Here is a 21,732-nt window from a genome sequence, read left to right on the forward strand (position 1 = left end):
AGCGCCTCCTCACAAGTTCAGCCCAGCGACCCAAACTAGGGACTTGCAGAGGCGCGCCACCGAGGGCGCAGCCGCGTCCAACCGCCGCGAGGGCGGAGGGTCCGCTGGGCGCCGGGGTCAGGAGTGAGCCAGCGCTGCTCGGGTTTGGCAGCCTCGTCTGGGACCCGGGAGCTGAGGGGTGCGCGCTGGGGCATCTCCAGGAACTTACCGCGTAGACGCATATTAAACCTGATCCAAAGTCGATGACTCTCTGGGCTCCGGGTCCGCCTGGCAACTTGCGCACTCCAGGGCGGGGGACTCTGAGGACCGGTCCGCGTCTGTGACCGCATCTGCCCTTGGAGTAGCTTCTGCCACCCCAGCCAGGTTCCAGGGTTCCATCGGAGGCTTTAGTTAAGGTTTGGATGCCTCTCAGAACTTTGGGATCCCGGATGTTTTGACGTGATTCCACATAATGAATGACTTCTCACTGAGATTATTCAAGTTGGGGACATAATTTTTATAAACTTAAGAATTATGTTTAGGAAAATTATTTAATGGCTTGGGGAAATGCTCATATTTTTAAGTGGAAAACGTGGGTTGCAAAATCACATAAAAATTAGGATCTCAACTGTGAAAATAAATATATAAAGGCATTTTAAAGATGAAAAGGAATGTACCAAAACATCTACAGTAGCTATGGTGATAGAATAATGGATTTTTGTTTTCTTTGTAATTTTCTGTTCTCCCAGATGTTCTACATTGAGCATGTAAGTATTTTATAATCAGGAAAACGTTATTTTAAATCTCGGTGCTTTTTGAATTAGGACTTAAAAGAACCTTTTATTTTAGTGTAATAGCTCCAAAATTAACTACAAATTAATAATAGTATTCTCTTGGTTTTCTTAGGGGCTGGTGCCATGACTTTCAAGACAGGATTTTCCTTGGGTAAGCAGATAGGATTCCTATGTGTGACTAAGTGTAGATCTAAAATTACACTGAAAAAAATTTAAATTACACTGGAACCATTTATTATGTACACAAGGAGTAACAACTTTTGAGGGCTGGGCAGAACATTTCTGAACTATTTTGATATTTCAGTCCAGTGAAGGATCTAATGGCTTGCCTCATCACCCCTACCCACAATAAAGAAAGAGTCCCCATTTTGTAGCAAGCTAAGGATATCAGAGCACTTATTCCTGTATTTATTCTTTTTGATCCAGGTCTAGTACAATGTCTGGTGTATAGTGGTTTCTCAGTAAGTATTTGTTCAGTGAATAAATGTGTCTATCTACTTTTAAAAATCATTTTATTGGGAAGATTAATGCAAATAAAGGAAAGTGCACAAAATGTAAATGTGCAGATCAAGGAATTATCACAAAGCAAATACAGCTAGAACCCCACCCATCCAAAGAAGTGAAATACTCATCAGCTCTCTAGAAATTCCTCTTGTAACCACTCCCAGTTATTAATGCTTGCTTCTCCCTAAATTAACCACAATCCTGACTACTTACAATATGGTTTAGTTTTGTTTTAACTTTATGTAAATGGAATCTTATTGTATGTCTTCTTTTGCTCAAATTTATGTGTGTGAAATTCATCCATGTTTTTGTGTGTAGCTATTTTGATGTCTAGTATAAGGTAGGGGTTGAATTTATTATTGTTTTTCCATATAAATTCCACTTGTTTCAGCACAATTTATTGAAAAATGTCTTCTTTACTTGCTGCTCTGTAATGCTACTTCTGTCATGGAACAAGGGTCCCCACCTGCATGGGTTTGTTTGTGGACCCTCTTTTCTGTCCCATCAGCATATTTGTCTATCTTTGTGGCAACACCACATTATCTTAATGAAAACAGCTTTAAAATAAGTCTTCATATTTAGTAGTACAAGTCTTCCCACTTTGTTCAACAGATTCTTGGCTGTTCTTGACCCTTTATGTGTCCATATAAACTTGAGAACCAGCTTGTCAGTTTCCATACTGGGATTTTGATTGGAATTGCATTGCATGTATAGATCATTTTGGAAAGACTTGGCATATTCCTCCATTTATTTAGATCTCTAATTTCTCTCAGTAAGTTTTCATAGTTGTCTGCCTAAAGGTCTTACACATATGTAGATTGATTTCAAGGTGTTTGGCTTTTTTATGCTACTGTAAATTATGTATTTTTAAACACTTATTTTCCTGTTTGTTGGTATTATATCATAGTAAAGTTAATTTTGTATGTTAATCTTCAATAGACTAGTTTGTTAAACTTACTAATTCTAGTAAATTATCTGTGAATTACTTAGGATTTTTCTGCATAAGCAACTATATCATCCATGAATAATAATAGTTTTATTCCTTCCTTTTAATCTGTATACCTTTTATTTCTTTTTCTTGCCTTATTGCACTGGCCAGGACATTCAGTCCAAAAAGAAGTGACAGTAGGATGAGTCCTTGTTTTGTGGGTTAAATTGTGCCCCCCAAAATTATGTTGGTGTCTTAAATCCAATTATGTTATGTCGAAGTCTTAAATCTTAGTATCTGTGAATGTGACCCTATTTCCAAATAGGGTTTTTTTGTTTTGTTTTATTTTGTTTTTGTTGCAGATGTAGTCAAGTTAAGATGAGATCATACTGGTATAGGTTGGCCCTACTCCAGTACGACTGGTGTCCTTATAAAAAAAAAAGGAGAAACAAAGACGCACACAGAGGAAAACACCATGTGAAGACAGAGACAGAGATTGGAAGGATGCATCTGTAAGCCAAAGGATGTCTAGGGTGGCTGATAACCACCAGAAACCAGGAAGAGGCCAGGAAGGATCCTCCCCTAAAGCCTTCAGAGAGAACATGGATCTGCCAACACATGGATCCTATGGTAAATGTGTGTTTCATTTTGTAAGAAACTGCCAAGCTGTCTTCCATAGTGGCTGTATCACTTTGCATTTCTGCCAGCAATGAGTTGAGTGTTCCTCTTGCTCCACATCCTTGTCAGCATTTGGTGGTGTCAGTATTTAGATGTTAGCCTTTCTAATAGGTGTGTGGTGATAATATTTTAGCTTTCAATGTTGTATAATCAAAATTTTTCTTCCTCTTCCTCTCCTTCTCCTTCTTTTCCTTCTTCTCATGAATAACAACATTCCTGAGAAGAAAGAATCCTGAAAACTAAGACACAAAGAAGTTAGTGTTTTGTTTTGTTTTTTAATTTATTTAAACTAAAAGCAAACTTAGTTACCCATTTCTCATACCCCCATCTCCCACCTCTGGCATTTCACCATCTGTTCTCTGTATGAGCTTACTTTTTTTTTTTTTTTTGGTTTTCTGTTTTATTTTGTTTAAGATTCCACATATCAGAGATCATATGATACTTGCCTTTCTCTGACTTATTTAATTTAATTCATCATTTTTTTAGCCTTTCTTCTTTTATATTGCTCTATGTGCAATTAAAATGATAAAATTCCCCTTAAGGAGCACACTTCAGATGCTTTCCACAAGTTTTGATATATAGTATTTTCATTATCATTCAGTTAAAAATATTTTCTAATTTATACTTTTTTTTAAAAAAAATCTGAATTACTTTGAAGTATAGTATTTTATTTCCCAAACATGACTTTTTGATGATCTTTTTGTTGGTGATTTCTACCTTAGTTGTATTGTGGTGAGAGACCATATTCTTTATTATCTTATTCTCTTAAAACACATGGAGACTTGCTTTATGAGATAGGACATTATCAATTTTTTTGGAAACTGTTTCCTGTGTATTTAGTGCATTCTGCCCTTACTGGACTCAGTATTCTACATATGTCTATTAGACCACATTTGTCAATCTTGGATTTCATATCTCTATCTTTACTGACTTTTTATCTACTTCTTACAAGGGTTGTAAGAGTTACTATAACAGTGTGGTAAAAGCTCTCATTATGACTGTAGATTGTCTGTTTCGTCTTGTAGCTCTGTAAATTTTTCTTTATATATTTTTCCTTATGTGTTTTAAGGCAACTTTGCTGGGTGCAAACAATTCCAATACTGTTTTGATAAATTGAATTCTTGTAATTATGAAATGTCACTCAAATTCTAGTAATACTTTTTCCTTAAAGTCTGATACTACTGTAACTCACCATCTTTCTTTTGGCTACTGAATGCATGGTTTATCTTTTTCTATGACTCTACTTTCAATCTTTCTGTGCTTATGTTTTAATAGATCTCTTGTAAATAACATAAATTGTTTTTTAGTGAAGCTTGATCATCTTTGTCTTAAGTAGGATATACAGTCTGTTTACATTTACTGTATTTACTTAGTATGTTTGGATTTAAATCTAACGTCTTCATATTTTATTTCTATTGGTACCATTTTATGTTCCTCTTTCCTTTCTTGTTTTATTCTGTTTCGGTGGAACAGATTTTAGTATTCTGTATTCCTCTTCTACTAGTCTGATGGTTACTCATCCTTTTAATACTCTATCAATAGTTTTACTGAAGATTACAATGTGCAGTCTTGACTTTTCAAAGCCTAACATTACCTGTTAGTTTTACTCTCTTTCTGGATAATACAAAACCTGAGGACACTTCTATTTGCCTTCTGTGGAATTTTATGCAATTGTTGTCATGTATTTTATTTTTAGCTGCCCCCAACACATAATCAGTGTTGCCTAGTGAAGTCATATACGTTTAGATTTATTGACATATTTACATTATCTCTTTATTACTTTCTGTATTTCTAAATTTAAACACTGATCATTTTCTGAAGAACTCCATTTGGTAATTCTTTAAGTGCTAGTCTGCTGGTGAAAAGTTATTTTATTTTTCTCTGAAAATGTCATTCCTGGAGGATATTTTTGCCTAGTATAAAATTATTTTCTTTCAGAATATGTCATTTCTTTTGAATTCTAGTTTCCATTATCTCTATTGAGAAATCGGATAAGACTCCTTTGAAAGTAATCTGTCTTTTGAAAATCTGGTGATTTTGATATTTTTTTCTCTCTGTATTAGGGTTTTAAAGCAGTTTTACTAGAATTTGCATAAGTGTAGATTTCTTTTTATTTATCCTGCTTGGGATTCATGAGTCTTCTTAATTCTGTGACTTGATGTCTCTTACCAACTTTAGAAAATTCTCAGTCATTAACTATTCAAAAGTCACTCGTAGTCTCTCTCACTACCTAACACAATTACTCTCATTTGTGTACATTCCTTTATAGTCTCTCGCACAAGTTTCAAAAGCATTTGTGTGATATAATCATAGTGTAAATTGTACAATTAAAACTATAGATAAAATATAAGATTAATGTAAAATGTATGCATTATGTTTTACATGTATGCAAATATACTGCATGTGTGAATTATAAAAGGGATTAGCAACTCTGTTGGCAGTTATCTCTGGCAGCGTCAAAATAAACAATGGAGGTGTATTTTTATAGCTTGCCACTTTTGCTGTAGTTTTGATTCATCACAAAGAAGGAGTGCTAATGTTTCACTTATTAATGACTTATAAGTACCATAGAGTGCAGTTTTATCATGGTTAGTTCTTTCTAGTATATCAGAAGCAAGTTTTAGATTTCTGCTCCTTTTAAAATAAATATGGCTCTCAAAGCTACATTTCATTGTCTTTCAAAAACCTTTATTTTTTGTCCACTGTGTTTTCTCTTCATTTATATAAATAACACCTTAGTTGAGTCAAACATTACCTTCCCCTGAAACTACAATGAAACTTGGCTAAATTAAACTCATATTTAGCAAATAAATGCCTAAGGCTTTTGTTAATGGCTAGTTATTTGAATTGTGGGGTTTTGCCCAGGAAATTTCTTTCACGTGTTAAGATGAGAGTACAGTCACCTTAGATCATGTAGAGGGACTAGAGTCTACTGGCTAGGATGCCGTATTGGAGTGAAATTACTGGGGCTCTCTTATTGTCCCCATCTTTAATGTGCATGGCATGTTTTTTTCTGGAGCTAATTATTTACTCAGATCTTCTTCCTCCATGGACTATTAGTGCCAAACTTTGGTGACAAAGTTTTCAAGGAATTAAAAAGTCATCTTTTATTTCCTAACCTGGACATAACTAAAAAACACTCTTAATGACAGGCGATGCCCCCATTCTCACCCTCCCAGAGCTCCTTCACCAACCAGAAAAGGAGGGGCAGCACTGAGTTTTGTTGGCACTTACCCACACCAGACCCTGGGGTGCAAAAATGAAGATTTGAAGATGCATGGTTCCTGCCCTCAGGAAGCTTCAAAGGGAAGATGTGTACATGAAACAGGTTTGAACTATGTAAAGTGACTTTTATTTCATGTCAGTCAATGGTCCTGAGCGTATGAAGTGGAGATTCAGCCCATTGAGAAAAACTGCAGAAGAGAAATCTAACCTTCACTGAGTTCCTACTACGTGCAAGGTACTTGCTTACAATATCCCCTTTAATCCTGTGAGCTAGGTATTGTTAGCAACATAAAACTGAGGAACTGAAGTTCATTTGAAACTTTAATATGCATGTTTTTATGAAGTTCAGGTGTGATGGAGATTTCACAACTATCTAACCTAAAGTAAGTGGTCAAAAATAGTTAACTTGGGGAACATAGAAGCATAGTTGGGTCTGAGTATGATAATTGGGAAGTGACAAGAAGTGGCGAGCAAGTGAATATGGCTCTTGCAACTCAGAGTGTAGTAGGGGATTGATTAAACACTGATTATATTCCAAAAATTAGAAAAAATACGTTTACGTGAGGGAACTGAAATGGACTGCTATGAAACCCTGATGATACCTACTTCATGCTGCATTAATCTGGGTGCTGGATGTGTCTACCTTGACAGGTCAGCAACCTTTTAAAAAATTCTTTGGAAACAACCTGTTATTTAATTGATCTGTTTATTTATGTTTTCTCCTATTCACTGTTATTTACTATTCACCATGGCTGCCAACTTTTAAACAGGCTTGGTATAAATGTTTGTTCCTAAACCTTTGCAGATAGATGTGTTTTATGTAACAGTTATGGGTCCATTAACATGAAGCACTAAAATACAAAAAGAAACTAAAGAGATTTATAAGCATATGAAATGCCCTCACCAGAGACAGCTGAAATAATATATCCAAAGTCAAAGGAACATTTGTGAAGTTACTACGAGCAGTTTATCTACTTCAAAACATGTTTTGTGGGACAGAGGCATACTATATATTATTCTTAATTTAAAAGGTAAAATACAAATTGATTCTCATTTACTGATAACGCTCTCTCACTGTATTTAAGGACACCCTACTATTGTAGAAGAGAGAAATCCCACTGTAAATACTTCTTTGTCATTTGTATTCTTGGTAATAGAAATTGCTTTAATGATTTTTCTTTAAACCCTGGAAATTTCAGAAAGCTTAAATTATTAGTATTTTTAAGTGACATTAAAAGACTTCCAGTATTCCTGTTTTGCAAAAATACCCAATTCTGAGCCCAGTTGCTGGTAGCAACAGTAGTCTACAGGGCAATTTTTCTTAGCTGCAGCTTGAGCTATAATTAGTATCTTCAGAAACAAACATTCCCCCTACACATACCGAAAAAAAAGTTGGTAAAGTAAAATGGTGGCATCTATCGCCTCGTTAAAACATCAGATTGACAAAGTCCATGTACTACTCTGTTTCAAAAAGTTCCAGCTCTTTTAAACATTGGCATTCTTATCATTTTGTGCGTTCGTTCGGTGCTGGCCACTGGCTAACAGAGCCTGTGTGGATTTCTCCTTGGATATCTTTTCCTCCATCAACTGATAAGCCAGTTGCTCCTAGGATTTCTGCTCAAGAGCACTGCTCAGGAACGCAAGCTAATAGTACCTATTTGAAATTGTTGTAGAAAACATTCCTTCTCTTCTTCTGTTTGTTTGTTTCTTTCTCTTTATAAGGAAAGTAGGTCTAAAGGCTATTGAGTTTTCAGGTTGAGATGGCCCGGGCACCAGAGTGGCAGTTTAATATACTTTCCTTGGAGAGGAAAGACACTGACATTGTAAATCTAGCCTGTATTTGCTGTCATAGAACTAATCCATGGCCATAAAATTACAGTCAAATATAAAATAAACTGCAAGCCACTGTTTTTACATCAATCTATACAAACTAGCTAATGCATTATTTTAGGAGTGAGAACAAACATTTTAACTGATCCTTAAACATGAGTTAAAGTTCCTGTAGGTACAAATTTATTTTTACAGTAAAAAATGTTAAAATTCAGGAATATAGAAGGAAAAAAAACCCGTTAAAGTCCTAATTCCCCCAAATAAATACTTTTAACGCTTTGTTGTTTTTCCTGTCAACCTTTTGGTTATTCTGTTCATCCAGCTTTGCATTTTATTTTTTTCATTGAATTCAATTAATATAATGCTCTCTGGAATGTCTTCTATAATGATGTGTAAATTATGAGTTTAAACCATGCTTTTGGAAGATGTAAGATGGTTTACAGAAATGCTGAAGTGTTAAGTAGTGACTCTCTTGCCACTGCAAAAAAATTGTTCAAAAGAAAAGATTCTCCAATCTTGCAATCACCACACCATCGTTTCAAAAGTAGCAACTGAACATTGAATTTGAAAAGGAAGTGGGAAAAAGGAAAAAAGCCCAAGCCCAGGTGGGCACTGCTAAAGAGAGCCCGTACTTTTCCTCTGAGTCTCACCTGCTCTAGGCCGATACCAACTCTTGGCAAATCTCAGTGCCTCCTTTATGCTGCTGCCGCCAGCTAGGCCCGGCTTTCATCCAGACCTCTTAGACTCTCAACAGATAAGCATGGCGAGGTCTGGGGAAAGGAAATAATCACCAGCAGCGTGGAGGGGAGAGTCCCCTTCCCATCTCCCTGTGGCTGCTCTGTGCCCAGGCTGCCGGCAGAGGACTTCCAGCAGCACCACCACTTCGACCTGTTCTCAAGCATAAGCTGGATGAAAGTTTTGAAATAGGTTTAAGAAGTGAGGGTTTTTACCTCTCTTTCTACCAAGGGCACATCCTAAACTGATTTGAACGATCTGAAAAGCCTCTAAGATTTCCGCTCAATGAGGGAACATGCCAAAGACACTTGAAAACTGTAACATTTTTAGTAACAGGAGCCAGTAAAGTCCTCAAGGCTGAATGTAAATCCTGGAATTCTAGACTCTCCTGACTTGAAGGGTCTTTTCAGAAGTGATCTTTCTGTTATGAGTGAATGACTTGTAAGCTTCAGTTCAAAAAAACAAAAACCAGGGAGGTTATTAATTCCTTTTCAGGAGGTTACCGAAAAGTCTTGCCTTCAATTACAATGACTGCAAAAATAGTTTTTCAATTTACCTGAATTAAAAAAAAAAAGTGGGAAATTATTAATCACAGTGATGGGTGTGTTTGCCTTGTTAAGAAGGTAAGTATTGAATGTGGAATTACTGTATCCTCACTGAATAACAAAAAATCCCACCCCCACCCCAGAATGCACACCCTTCTGTCATGTGACTGCTGCTCAGCTCATCCAAGGTGGTGTCCATTTCTCTGCCCCGTTGAATTCAGACTGGCCTTGTTCACTTTGACCAATAAAATGTGGTGGAAGTGAGGTGGACTGAATTCCTAAGCCTTCGCCTCCAGTGGCCATGAGTGCTACCTGTACTTTCTGGGGCGCGGGAAGAGGCAGCCACCTGAGGCAGTGAGTGTAGCCTACAGCAGACTGAGAGGCCCACGGAGCAGAATCAGGCAACCACCACCGGCAGCAACTGCCAGATGCTTGAGGGAGGCCATCTTAGACTGCCCGCCCAGTCGCCCAGCCAGCTGGCTGCATGCTGCTGTGTGGGTGAGCAAAACAAGACCAGCAGAGGAACTGCCCAGCCAAGTGTGAGAGAGAAGTTGTTGTTTGAAGGCACTGGAGATTTGTGCCCTGCAGAGGGGATACTGAGGACCTCTGGACTGGGAGATGCCAGGCAGGGCTCAGGGGGGTGGCTACCATATCAAAACAGGGAAATTAAGCAAATGTTTGTGCTCCAAATGATGATTCCTTTCAGCTTATTTCCTATTTAACTCTCAGAATATAGAAGGCCAAATTTTGTCCTTCTAGGCAGAAGAGAGAAAAAAGTATTCCAGGTGGAAGCTTACCAGCCCTAGAGGAAAGACCTAAACCTACTGATATCCAAAGTTCCCCAACAGACAACCCAGCCAGATCATTCTACAGTGAAGTGCAACATGAATAGGCCGAAACTAAACATCACAAAACTTTCAATCAACTTTCTGGTTCCCCATATTAAACATAAGTAGACAGCCAAAGATGGCCAGATATTGATGGGATGCCATGAACCTTGAAGGCAGAAGCTAAAATGAACCAACAGGGAGAAAAGCAACTTGGAGAAATCAGAAGCAATGCAGAGAAAAGAAGACAACAAAACACCAAAAAGTTATCAATATCCTTGGAGAGTTATTACATTTGGGGAACAAATGCTATTAGTCAAAAAACAAAACAAAACAAAACAAAACAGAAAACCCCAAACTTCAAACAAACCAAAAACCCAAGAACTTTCAAAGAACAAAAATTCTTTTTTTGCTTTCAACCTTATATATTTTTATACAATATCTAAAGGTTATACTCCATTTACAGTTATTACAAAATATTATCCCTATTCCCCATGTTGCACAATACATCCTAGTAGCCTACTTACTTACACCCAGTAGTTTGTACCTCCCACTCCCCAACCCCTATATTGCCCCCTCTCTATCCCACTAATAACCAGTAGTTTGTTTTCTACATCTGTGAATTTTGTTATATTCACTAGTTGTATTTCTTAGATTCCACAGGTAAGTGATATCATACAGCATTTGTCTTTGTCTTTTTCTATCTGACTTATTTCACTTAACAGAGTGCCCTCCAAATTCACCCATGCTGCTGCAAATGGCAAAATTTCATTCTTGTTTATATCTGGGTAGGATTCCTATATATATATATATACACCACATCTTTTTCATCCATTCATCTGTTGGTGGACACTTAGGTTACATCCATATCTTGACAATTGTAAATAATGCTGCTATGAACATTGGGTTTCATAATCTTTTCAAATTAATGTTCTTTTTTTTCCAATTATATACCCAAGAGTGTGATTGCTGGTTCATATGGTAGTTCTATTTTCAGTTTTTTTGAGAAACCTCTGTACTGTTTTCTACAGGAGCTGCACCAATTTACATTCCCACCACCAGTGTACAAGGGTTCCCTTCTCCCCACATCCTTGCCAGCATTTGTTATTTGTGTTCTTTTTGATGTTAGCCACTCTGACAGGTGTGAGGTTATACCTCACTGTGGTTTTGATTTGCATTTCCCTGATGATTAGTGATGTTGATGTTGATCTTTCTGTGTGCGTGTTGGCCATCTGCATTTACTCTTTAGAAAAATATTTATTCAGTTCTTCTGCCCATTTTAAAATTGGGTTGTTTGAAAAAACAATTTTTAGAATTTGGAGTCCTAAATGCAGAAATGGTATTAGAGCTGGAATTAGAAATGTTGAAGAAGAAAGTTGAATAATTTTTCTGGAAAATAGAGAAAAAAAGACAAAGAAATAGAAAAAGGAAGGGAAGAAAGCGTCAAAAAAAATTTCTAAATAATTTCCCAGAATGAAAGAATATGAATCTTGACTGAATGGGCCCACTAGATATCCAGCATCACAATCACAGTGATTCATCACAAAAGACATCAAGCTAATGTTTCAAAATGGGAAGATTCTATAAACTTCAAAAAAGCAAAAAGAGGTGGCATAGAAAAGATCAGGAATCAAAATTACTTCAGACTTCTCACCTGCATCACTAGAAGGAAGCTAAAAGACAATGAAGGAATGACTTCAAACTCTGCAGGAAAGTTATTTCCAGCCTGGAATGCATTGTCAGCCAACATACCAACCAAGCGTAGAACAAAGATGTTTTCAGACAAGAAAGTTCTAAAGAATTTTACCTCTCATGTACCATTTCTCAGGAAGCTCCTGGGGACTATGCTCCACCAAAGCAAGGGAGTAAATGAGCCAAGAAAGAGGAAGACGTGGTATACAGTGCTCGGAGCTGGATGGCAGGAGCTAGTGACCAGAGTCCTCAGGATGAACAGAAATAGGGGCACAGCTGCACACCAGGTGGGGAGGGGGACCAGTCCTGACTGGAGCAGCGTGACTCAAGAGATAGACATGGTCCTTTATGCTGCCCTTTGCTCCTCATGAACCTGTTAGAGGCTGTGTCCCACCAAGACAAGGAGTACACCAAGCATGAGACCCAGGAGACCTGGAATCTAGACTTGGACATAGGCAAAGGCAGTTCAAGGAGGGCAGCCAAAGGACACTGAGGAGCTCGAGGAGGGCTGTCTGAAGACAAAAACAAAAACCAAATTGCTAGACAGATAGACAGATAGATCTGTGAATAAAATGTTTTAACAGGCTTTTAGAAGGTGTAAAAAGAATTAACAAGAAACTAAGCAAAGAAAATAAGCAAACGAAAAATCAAGGCAATTATTAATTTCAGGGAAAGTAATGATTATACAACATTGAATATATTTAACTAAAAATTATATTGTAATGATACTGAGTGGATGAAGGATGTGAAACAGATGGATGGTGGTTTAAGAAAACTAAATCCTCAACAACCATAATGGAAAGTCACATGATAATGACTAACACAGGGGAGGCAAAGACAACATAATTTTATATTTAGTATTGCTATATAGTATTAGGAGTGAAGGTCATGATGTTTGCAGCTTACTTTTAAATAATGTATCAAAAGTGTGTGTATGGTTATATGTATATATATGCTTTTTGACTTTTTTCATAATAAAAATAATGGATAAAAGTGCATAATATAGGAAAATGATGACGTATAAATGTTGAAGCAATAGCTCCCTGAGGACAGAGACTAGGGTTGTGGTGAGGGATGGGTCAAGGACTGGTGTTTTTTGTGAGAAGCCTTTTAGTTGTTACTTTTTTGACTTTCAAAACTATGAGCCTGCCTCACTTAGATAAAAATTAAAATTTGTTTAGAAATTTAAAGAAAGATAAAAGGACTCATGGTCCAATTTACATTCTACCACTATTAGTTTCATGACCATGAGCAAGTTCTTCTCTGTAGAAAACCACGGACTTACAAACTATTATAGAAAGAAAGTTCAACTAGACCCTCTACTTCAAGTCAAAACTGCCTACCCTCTCATCAGACACAAGCTTATTTGTTTATTTAAACTGTGTCTTTCTTCATTACATCTAAAGGTCTAAAACTCCTAATTATCAAATTTCATTGAATAGAAAAGGACTTCTCAGTAAGCATTACAAAAAGGGTTTAGCTGTTTGTCACAAAAATTTGCACTTAGACTCAAGTTCATCCTCGTCACCGTCAACAAGAAACCCGGTCTTCCTAGATTCCTAGTCCCTGACATGGAAAAAAATATAGAACATCTGGAGCAAAAATAGCTCAAATGTAGAATCACTTGGGGAATAATTTGGACTTACACAGTTAAACGAAAAATCTCCAAAGTCATATTCGCCAGAATTACATCCAAGAACAACGTTTTATTTAGCAACTAACTGAGATGAATAGCAGCTTCAGTAGCTCTCAGCAAAGGCTCTATTCATCAAATTTAAGGACACAGGCAAAGGAAATTGATTCATTTCTGGACCTGATTGAGTTTCCACAGTTAGATGCATTGGAGGGAGACACGGCCTGAATGCTTCAATTCTGTGGTCATTGCCCGCGTGTAATCTGGTCTGGTACGCCCCACCCTTGTGTCCTCAGGTCCAGCCGTGCTCCCCGCATGGAAGAGGGTCTTATCTCCGTGCCATTTTTAGAATTATCAATGAGATCTTTAATAAATACCTGTGATCTTTCAACGGAAGTACAGCTTTCTCTTAGGAGATGCCTGTGTGTCTGAAACAGGAGAAGCAGGAAATACTGGAACACTCTGTGAAAGGAGGGCTCAGCGTGCTGCCTTGTACTTAGTCGGTGTTCTATCAGTGGTTGTTAAATCAGCTGAAGGTCTCGTGTTAGACTTACTATGATTGACACAGTTGTAAGATTTCTTTTCACCTCCTCCGCTTCATCCTGAGAGTCTGCTTGGAAGCCAGAAGGCCATGCTCCTGTGGCATTGTTATCATTGCCACTTCCATAGTGGTTTTGAGTCACTTGAGTCACACTGGCTCAGTGTCTCAACTCACCTCTGGAGTGTAAGCTCTGTAAAGGTAGGCACCCTGTTTGTCTCCTTCACTCTGCAGCACAAGGCACATGGCAGGTGCTTGGAAATACTTGTTAGAGGAGCAGGCTTGGTTCTGGTTTTCTATTTTCAACACCCAGGAGCCTTATTTGACATCAGGATGCTAGGTTCCTGAGTCAACACGTTAACTTGGATTTGTAAGCCTTACCTTTGGAGTTAAAAGAACCTGGATCCGAGCCCCAATTTTACCTATTAACTGTGGGAATTCAGACAATTTACTTAAACTCTCTCAGCTTCAGTGTCTCTACAAAGGAGGTGATAATAACACCTTCTTCACAAGGTTTTAGTGAGAGTTAAATGAAATTATATATGCTTATATATATATGTATGTAAAATCTAGTACATCCTAAGCACTCAAAAATGTTAGATCTTTTCTGTGCACAGACCAAGTTACTGATATGTAGAATTCCTTATAAGTAGTGATAAGGGACTTAAGGGGCTGCAAACTATTTTAAGTAGCTCAAAAAGGCTAATAGGATTGTTACATTTACTTATTATAATGATAATGACAATGTTAAGCTTTTGGGGTATCAACTTGCTGTTTCATGCTAGTCAGCAGTCTCTCTTGGGACACACATGTCTCAGAGTAATTAGAAATGAAAAAATGAACTATTCATATATGTAACTTAGTATAAAAAGCTCAAAATATGGAGATTATGAGGTATCCTTGGTTACTTGCAACTACAGTGGATCCTTGGTTATTCAGAAGCATGTTTGCGTCTGGACCTCAACTCAAGAATTTATGATGGGCTTACAGAATTTGGGGGACTGAAATGTTTGCTTCTGGGCACTTCAAGTGTGTTTAGTAGTAAAACTAAACCAGTTTCACAACAAAAAGAACATGTACTCTGACTAGACTGAGCTATTTTATAATTTTTCTTGAAACATAACAAGCGCATATGTCTAGTTTGTGTTAGAGGATTTTATTGCAAATTACTAAATAGTGGATAATGGATAAGCCTTTTACCACAAGCTTTTATTACTAGATGTCCGGAATCTCACAGTGGCATAAAATGACTATGGCATTCTAAAGAAAAATATTTATATTTACATAGCCTAGATTATTTGTGAAATCCTATAAACCCTCAACTCTCTTGTATTTTACCCTTTAAAATGCTTCAAGAAATTATCAGTTAGTATAATTTGGGGAGATAGTGTAGAGATATAAAATCAGAGAAGAGAGACTATTTACTAGCCTTATAAATATGTTATAAAAATCCTAATGATTGCATCAGATGTCGCTTGTTTATTACCAAATTCCTATGGGACTGCTTATGGTATGAAAGAAAGAAAGAAAAAGAAAGAGAGCTCTTTGGATCTTTGGGTGGTATTTCCTAACTCCTTGAATATGTGGATATTTTTAATGTCATTTTGTGTTGTTAAATCAAATTTCCCGTTATGTGGATTTGAAGTTGATGGAAGCCAGATTGAAATTTAGGGGAAGGACATTTTTTACTAACAGGGCAATTAAACATTAAGCCATTGCAACCATAAGTCCTGTTTACATTTTCATAAACCAAAGATCTTTTTACTCCTCCCTCCCATATTTTTATCATTACCCTATTGAAAATATTGTGAAAATCTGCTCCATGGAAGACTGATATACCACAAGTCACCATGTGACATTTGTGCCTGTTGGGCATTTAAAATACTCACATTTCTGTCCCCTGTCCATAAAGAATTTCTGAGATGTATTTTATCTTCCTCCCCTTGGGTCAATTCTATAATGAGACTTGATACCCAGGAGTAAGTTTTTAAGGTGTTGCCTACTTATTTGGAAAATAATTATCTAGTTTAATTCTTTACTTGCAATATATGAATTAATTAAAAATAGAACTTTGTGAGTATGTTTATTGCAACTTAGATCTTAACAAAAGCTTGAAAATTGAAAGGAAGCTTTCAATTTTCTTAGTGAATATACATTTTAACGTCTATTACCTCCATAATAACTAGCACTTTATCACTGTTCCATGATATAAATATGTAATAAACAATGTCTCATTTGGTTTCTAGAATAATCCCATGAAGTAGGTGGTACAAATACTATCAGCCTTATTTTGCTGATAAATACACCTCAGGAAACTGAGGCTCAGAGGGAGTTGGAAGTTACTTGCCCATAGTGAAATGGCTATTAAGTACTAAAACCAGGACTCAGTCTCTAGTTCTGTGTTTCTTTTCCCATTTTTAAAAAATTGAGATGAAATTCACATAACACGAAATTAACAATTTTAGTGCATAAGATTCAGTAACATTTAGTCCATTCATAGTACTGTACAATCATTGCCTCTAAGTAGTTTCAAAACATTTTCATCACCCCAAAAGGAAACTCTGTACCCATTAAGCAGTCACTCTCAGCCCCTGGCAACCTCCAATATGATTTCTGTCTCAATGGGTTTACCTACACTGGTTATTTCATATAAATGCGACCATATAATATGTGACCTTTTATGTCTGGCTTCTTTCACTTAGTATGTTTTCACGGTTCATCCACATTGTACTTACATTCCTTTTTATGGATGAGCAAAATAGCATTTTTTGCATATACTACAGTTTCTTTACTCACTGGTGGATGTTTGAATTGTTTCCACTTTTTGGTTTTTGTTAAGTGGTGCTGAGAACATTTGGATATTTCTTTAAATCTAATTATTGTTAATGGATATTTGGATTGTTTCCATTTTTGGCTATTATGAATAATGCTGCTATGAACACTTATATAGATTTTTGTATAAGCGTATATTTTGAATTCTCTTGTATATATACCTAGGAGTGGAAACACTAGGTCATATGATAATTCTATCCATAACTTTTTGAGGAACTTTTTGTCAAACTATATTCCACGGTGACTGTATCATTTTATATTCCCACTAGAAATCTATGGAGGCTCTAATTTATTCATATCCTCACTGATACTGGTTATTTTCTGTTTTTTTTTTTTTTAATTACAGCCATCCTAGTGAGTGTAAAGTGGTATTTCGTTGTAGCTTTGACTTGTATTTCCCTAATGACTAATAATGTTGAGCATCTCTTCATATGCTTGTTGGTCCTTTACATATCTTCTCTGGAGAAATGTTTAAGTCCTTTGCTCATTTTTAATTTGGGTTGCTTCTGTGTTCAAAAATAATAATAAATTATACTTTTCCCCCTAAAATTCCATATTTGTTCCTTTGGAAAAGGCTTACCTTCCTGCTCCATAAATGTGTCATTATGTAGGGAAAATATAGTTATGCCTTCTTGACATATTTTCATGTGTATGTGTATGCTTACCTATGAGTAAGACATAAAATTCTCCATAGGTGGTGGAGTTGATGACCTAAGGTGAAGGTTGAGATCATCCATTTGTCAGTCACCGTGGTGCTGTTCTCACGCCGAGTACCCCTCAGATGAGGAGCCAGGGCTCAGTGGTAGGGTGGACAGCAGATTTGGGAACATTGGCTTCTATTTAAGTTGGACCAGGAAGAGGAGGAGTTGCCTGGTTTGCTGCCCTGTGTCAGGGAATAACGTGGCACCTGCTCTGGAGTGGAGGTCAGGATGGGGTGGCAGAGGTTGTGGGGGTGAAGGGAGAAAGCCAGAGACTCCGCATACGTGGCTGTAGCAGCCTCCTGGGCCAAGAGTGTGTTCACGGTCAGACAGATGCCCAAGGGAGTCATGATCGTTCTTATGCTGCTTGTATTTTGTGTGACTATTGCCTTCTGTCTGTCTCGGTACTGAGTGCAGCTCTTTGTGAAATTGCCAGCCTGTCTCTAAGGGGAACATAGGCAAAGGTTCCGTGCAGATTTGGGCCAGTATTTTGAAGGGCAGGCAGCTCTAAGAGCCCAGTGAGGTGGTGGCTGTGGTGGAAAAAAGGGTGAGAACCACCAGAGGGAGGGAGAGGCAGGGGAGCCAGCTTCCGGTTGCTTTCCTCCCCGACTCCCTTCAGTGTTTATCCCTCACGAGGGTCTACATTTTTCTGCAAATGTGACTGGATAATTCTTTGAGATATTAATTTATAGGCTTTTCTCATATTTCTCCCTTTTACCTCCTCCAACCAATCAAATGGTTGCCTCTGGTCCATCATCTCAGGAAAAGGAGGGGACTAGGCAAAAGGCAGAAGCACACTATAAATTACTTTTTGTGTGTCCTCGGAGAGCCCATGTCATTAGAGGGGCAGAGAAGATTCTGGATTTGAACAAAATAGTTGGGTGAGGGAGGGGGCCTTCCTTTTACCCCCAAACTCGAAGAAAGGTTCTCTTGGGCTGGGGTGGGTCTGGGCATGAATGCAGAGAGGAGTGTGGGTCATGGAGTCGAGGGGCCTGTGCCCTGCTTTCCAGGAGGAGGAGGCGAGGCCCCAGGGAGGAGACGATTGGGTGGGTATGCTGCTCCCTCTCCCCCGCCTAAAATGTCCACATTTTAATCCCAGAACCTGTGAGTATGTTACCTTACGTGGCAAAAAGGACTTCGCAGATAAGATTAAGGATCTCGAGATGGGGAAAGTTAGACTATAGCACCCAGGTGGGTACAGTGTCCTCACAAGCTCCCTACAAGAGGCAGGTGACCACAATCAGGGAAGGTGTTGTGATGATCTGACGCTGCCGACCCAAAAAGTCGTAAAAAGGCGTAAGAAGGAGGAAAAGGCCGCAAGTCGAGGGATGCCGTGGCAGAAGCAAGAAAATGGATTCTCCCGTAGAGCTTGGAGGAAGATGCAGCCCCGCTGACGTCTGGATGGTAGCTCCTGAGACCCATTTGGATTTCTGACCTCCAAAACTGTAAGATAAATACTTTCTTGTTTAGTTTTGTTTTTAATTTAAGAGACAAAGTTTAATAGATACGCAGCTATAGGCAACAGCGGGCCACACAGACGAGGGGTGCCTGTGTGAGCCTTTCTTGTTTTAAGCCACTGAGTTTGTGGTCACTTGTTACAGCAACACTTGGGAACTGAGACAGTGGGCTGGAGGCAGGGGTGGCTGGAGGCCGTGTCGCGAATCTCCTGCACCTCAGGTGGGGCGCAGCAGCAGCAGCAGGAAGCCGGCAGGAGAGCTTAAGGAACCACACGCAGGGAAGCCCCAGGTCTGACTGTGTGGACGGGGGACCAAGGACCCAGTGGGCTCCCACACTCAGTGCCCTAGCATGGCAGGAGTGCCCCACAATTTCCCGTCACAGTCCTCAGGAAGGCTGGGAGCTCCCTCCAAGTGACATTCAACTTCTGTCACCTGGCCTAAATGAGCACTTAAACTATAAATAAAGGAAGCGATGATTCTTGCACACTGAGCTTGAGGGCTGAAATTCTTCCTTTATACATAATGTTTTCATTTCAAGCCTAGGGGATGGGATATCTACTGTAGGCCACACTTCATGTATGTATGTTCTAGTTAGTTTTCAGAACGCAGTGAGGTAAGGACTCCTCACTGTTAATGTCATTTGCTCCTGAAAATGTGCCAGGTGAAAGATTTTTGGCATGAGGGAGACTATATTTCATTATTTAAAATATTCTGGGGGGGACTTTGGTTAATTAATATAATTCTTATTGACGTATAATTAATACACAGACACTACTAATATTTAAAGTGTACCATGTAATAAGTTTTGACAAATGTTAATACCCATGAAACCATCACTACAATCAAGATAATGAGAATTTCATCACCCCAGAAAGTTTTCTTGGTAATCCCTCCCACCCACCCTTCCTGTCCTCTCACCACCGACCTTTAAAATATTTTTAAAAATGAATTCCAGGCTTATCTAAAAATGCAATCAGTTTTCTCCAAATATCACCAAACATCTTAAACATATAGATAACAAACACTCCATCAAGTATTTCTGCATCATATAAAGCATGAAGAATACCCATCATCTAATTATTAAACCCATCTCTGGGTATTTTGCATTTGATACACAATACTATACAGTATTACATACAAACTATATTTTCATGCTACACTGAAATGAACAGTAATGAAAATTAACACTGTACATATATATATCAAGATACACAATGAATGCAAATATCACAAAATGTGACCCTCTAGGGTGAATGGCTGAGATCCGACTGTGGCTCAGGTATGCAACTTAACTTTTTCTCTGCTGTGTCCATGAGGATGCCTCAGAACTTAGGTGACCAGATGGTTCATGGTCTCATTGGGGTAGGTTCTGTGAGTTGAAGAGGAAATGTTAATAACTCTGTTGAGATAATAGCTGAAATTGGAACTCTCTGAGGCAGCATGGGCTATACGGTCATTCTACTTAGAGCAGTTTTACAACTTGGAGAGTGAATTTTGCAAGTTTTACCATAAATATTTGGCTAGTAAGAGTCCGGTATTTTCTTGTTCCTGTTTTTCCAGCAAGAGATCTAGGACTCCTGCCGTAGATTCTATTACTTGCCCAGGGTTGCACAATAATTTCACCAGTAGCATAGAAATTCAAACCCAGGTCTGTAGGCTTCACACTGTGGTTTTTGTGAGCGATTTCAAAGACTTTAGACTTGGATCTCTTTGCTGAGACTCCAGAGGACTTGTTCCACCCCCACAACAAGCATGGAGGGCCCTAAGGCAACTCTTTTTTCCAGTCTTCTGACTCACAACCTCCAGGGCTGGGGCCAGTTTGAATGGTCCTACATATTGAATGATTTAGTCTACTTTACAGGCTTCCCTGCAGAAGGGAGGTGGGACACAGTCATTCCACTGCCATTCGTTCATTTAAAAAAATTTATTGAAGTATAGTTGATTTACAGTATTTTTTTCGGTATACAGCAAAGTGTTTCATTTATACATACATTTTTTTCAAATTCTTTTCTGTTATAGCTTATTAAGATATTGAATATAGTTTCCTGTGCTATAGTATCCTTGTTTACCTATTTTATATATAGTAGTGTGTTTCTGTTAATCCTAAATTCCAAATTTATCCCTCCCCTCCCTTTCTCCTTTGGTAACCCATAAGTTTGTTTTCTATGTCTGTAAGTCTATTTCTGTTTTGTAAATAAGTTCATTTGTATCATTTTTTTTTAGATTCCACATATAAGTGATATCATATGATATTTTTCTTTCTCTGACTTACTTCACTTAGTATGATAATCTCTAGGTCCATCCATGTTGCTGCAAATGGCATTTCATGGCTGAGTAATATTCCACTGCATTTGTATAGACCACATCTTCTTTATCCAGTTATATGTCGATGAACATTTAGGTTGCTTCCATGTCTTGGTGATTGTAAATAGTGCTGCTGTGAACACTGGGATGCATGTATCTTTTTGAATTTGAGTACCCTCTGGATATATGCCCAGGAGTGGGATTGCTGGATCATATGGTAAATCTATTTTTAGTTTTTTAAGGACTCTCCATACTGTTTTCCATGGTGGCTGCACCAATTTACCTTCCCACCAACAGTGTAGGAGGGTTCCCTTTTCTCCACACCCTCTCATTCATTCTTTCAACCGATATTTATTGCTTTTTGCTTGTAACTGTGATTCTTGTCACAACTCCTGTATTAGTCTCTTCCAGTTCCTATAACAAAGCACCACAAACAGGGTGGCTTAAAACAACAGAAATTTCTTCTGTCATGGTTCAGGGGCCAGAAATCTGAAATACAGGTGTCAGTAGGGTCATGCTCCCTTCAGAGGCTC

At 38.1% G+C, this 21,732-nt stretch overlaps 1 long non-coding RNA gene across 1 annotated transcript; it reads left to right on the top strand.

Annotated features, from left to right (window-relative positions):
• The first annotated feature begins 16 nt into the window (after positions 1-16).
• On the top strand, positions 17-17,279 carry LOC123613283 (uncharacterized). The gene is made up of 4 exons (XR_006720651.2): positions 17-395; positions 886-924; positions 2,568-2,835; positions 6,063-17,279. It is a non-coding gene; the product is annotated as an uncharacterized LOC123613283 (long non-coding RNA).
• Positions 17,280-21,732: the final 4,453 nt, after the last annotated feature.

Source organism: Camelus bactrianus, chromosome 3 (genome assembly GCF_048773025.1).
Source record: "Camelus bactrianus isolate YW-2024 breed Bactrian camel chromosome 3, ASM4877302v1, whole genome shotgun sequence".
In the NCBI taxonomy this organism is placed as follows: Eukaryota; Metazoa; Chordata; class Mammalia; order Artiodactyla; family Camelidae; genus Camelus; species Camelus bactrianus.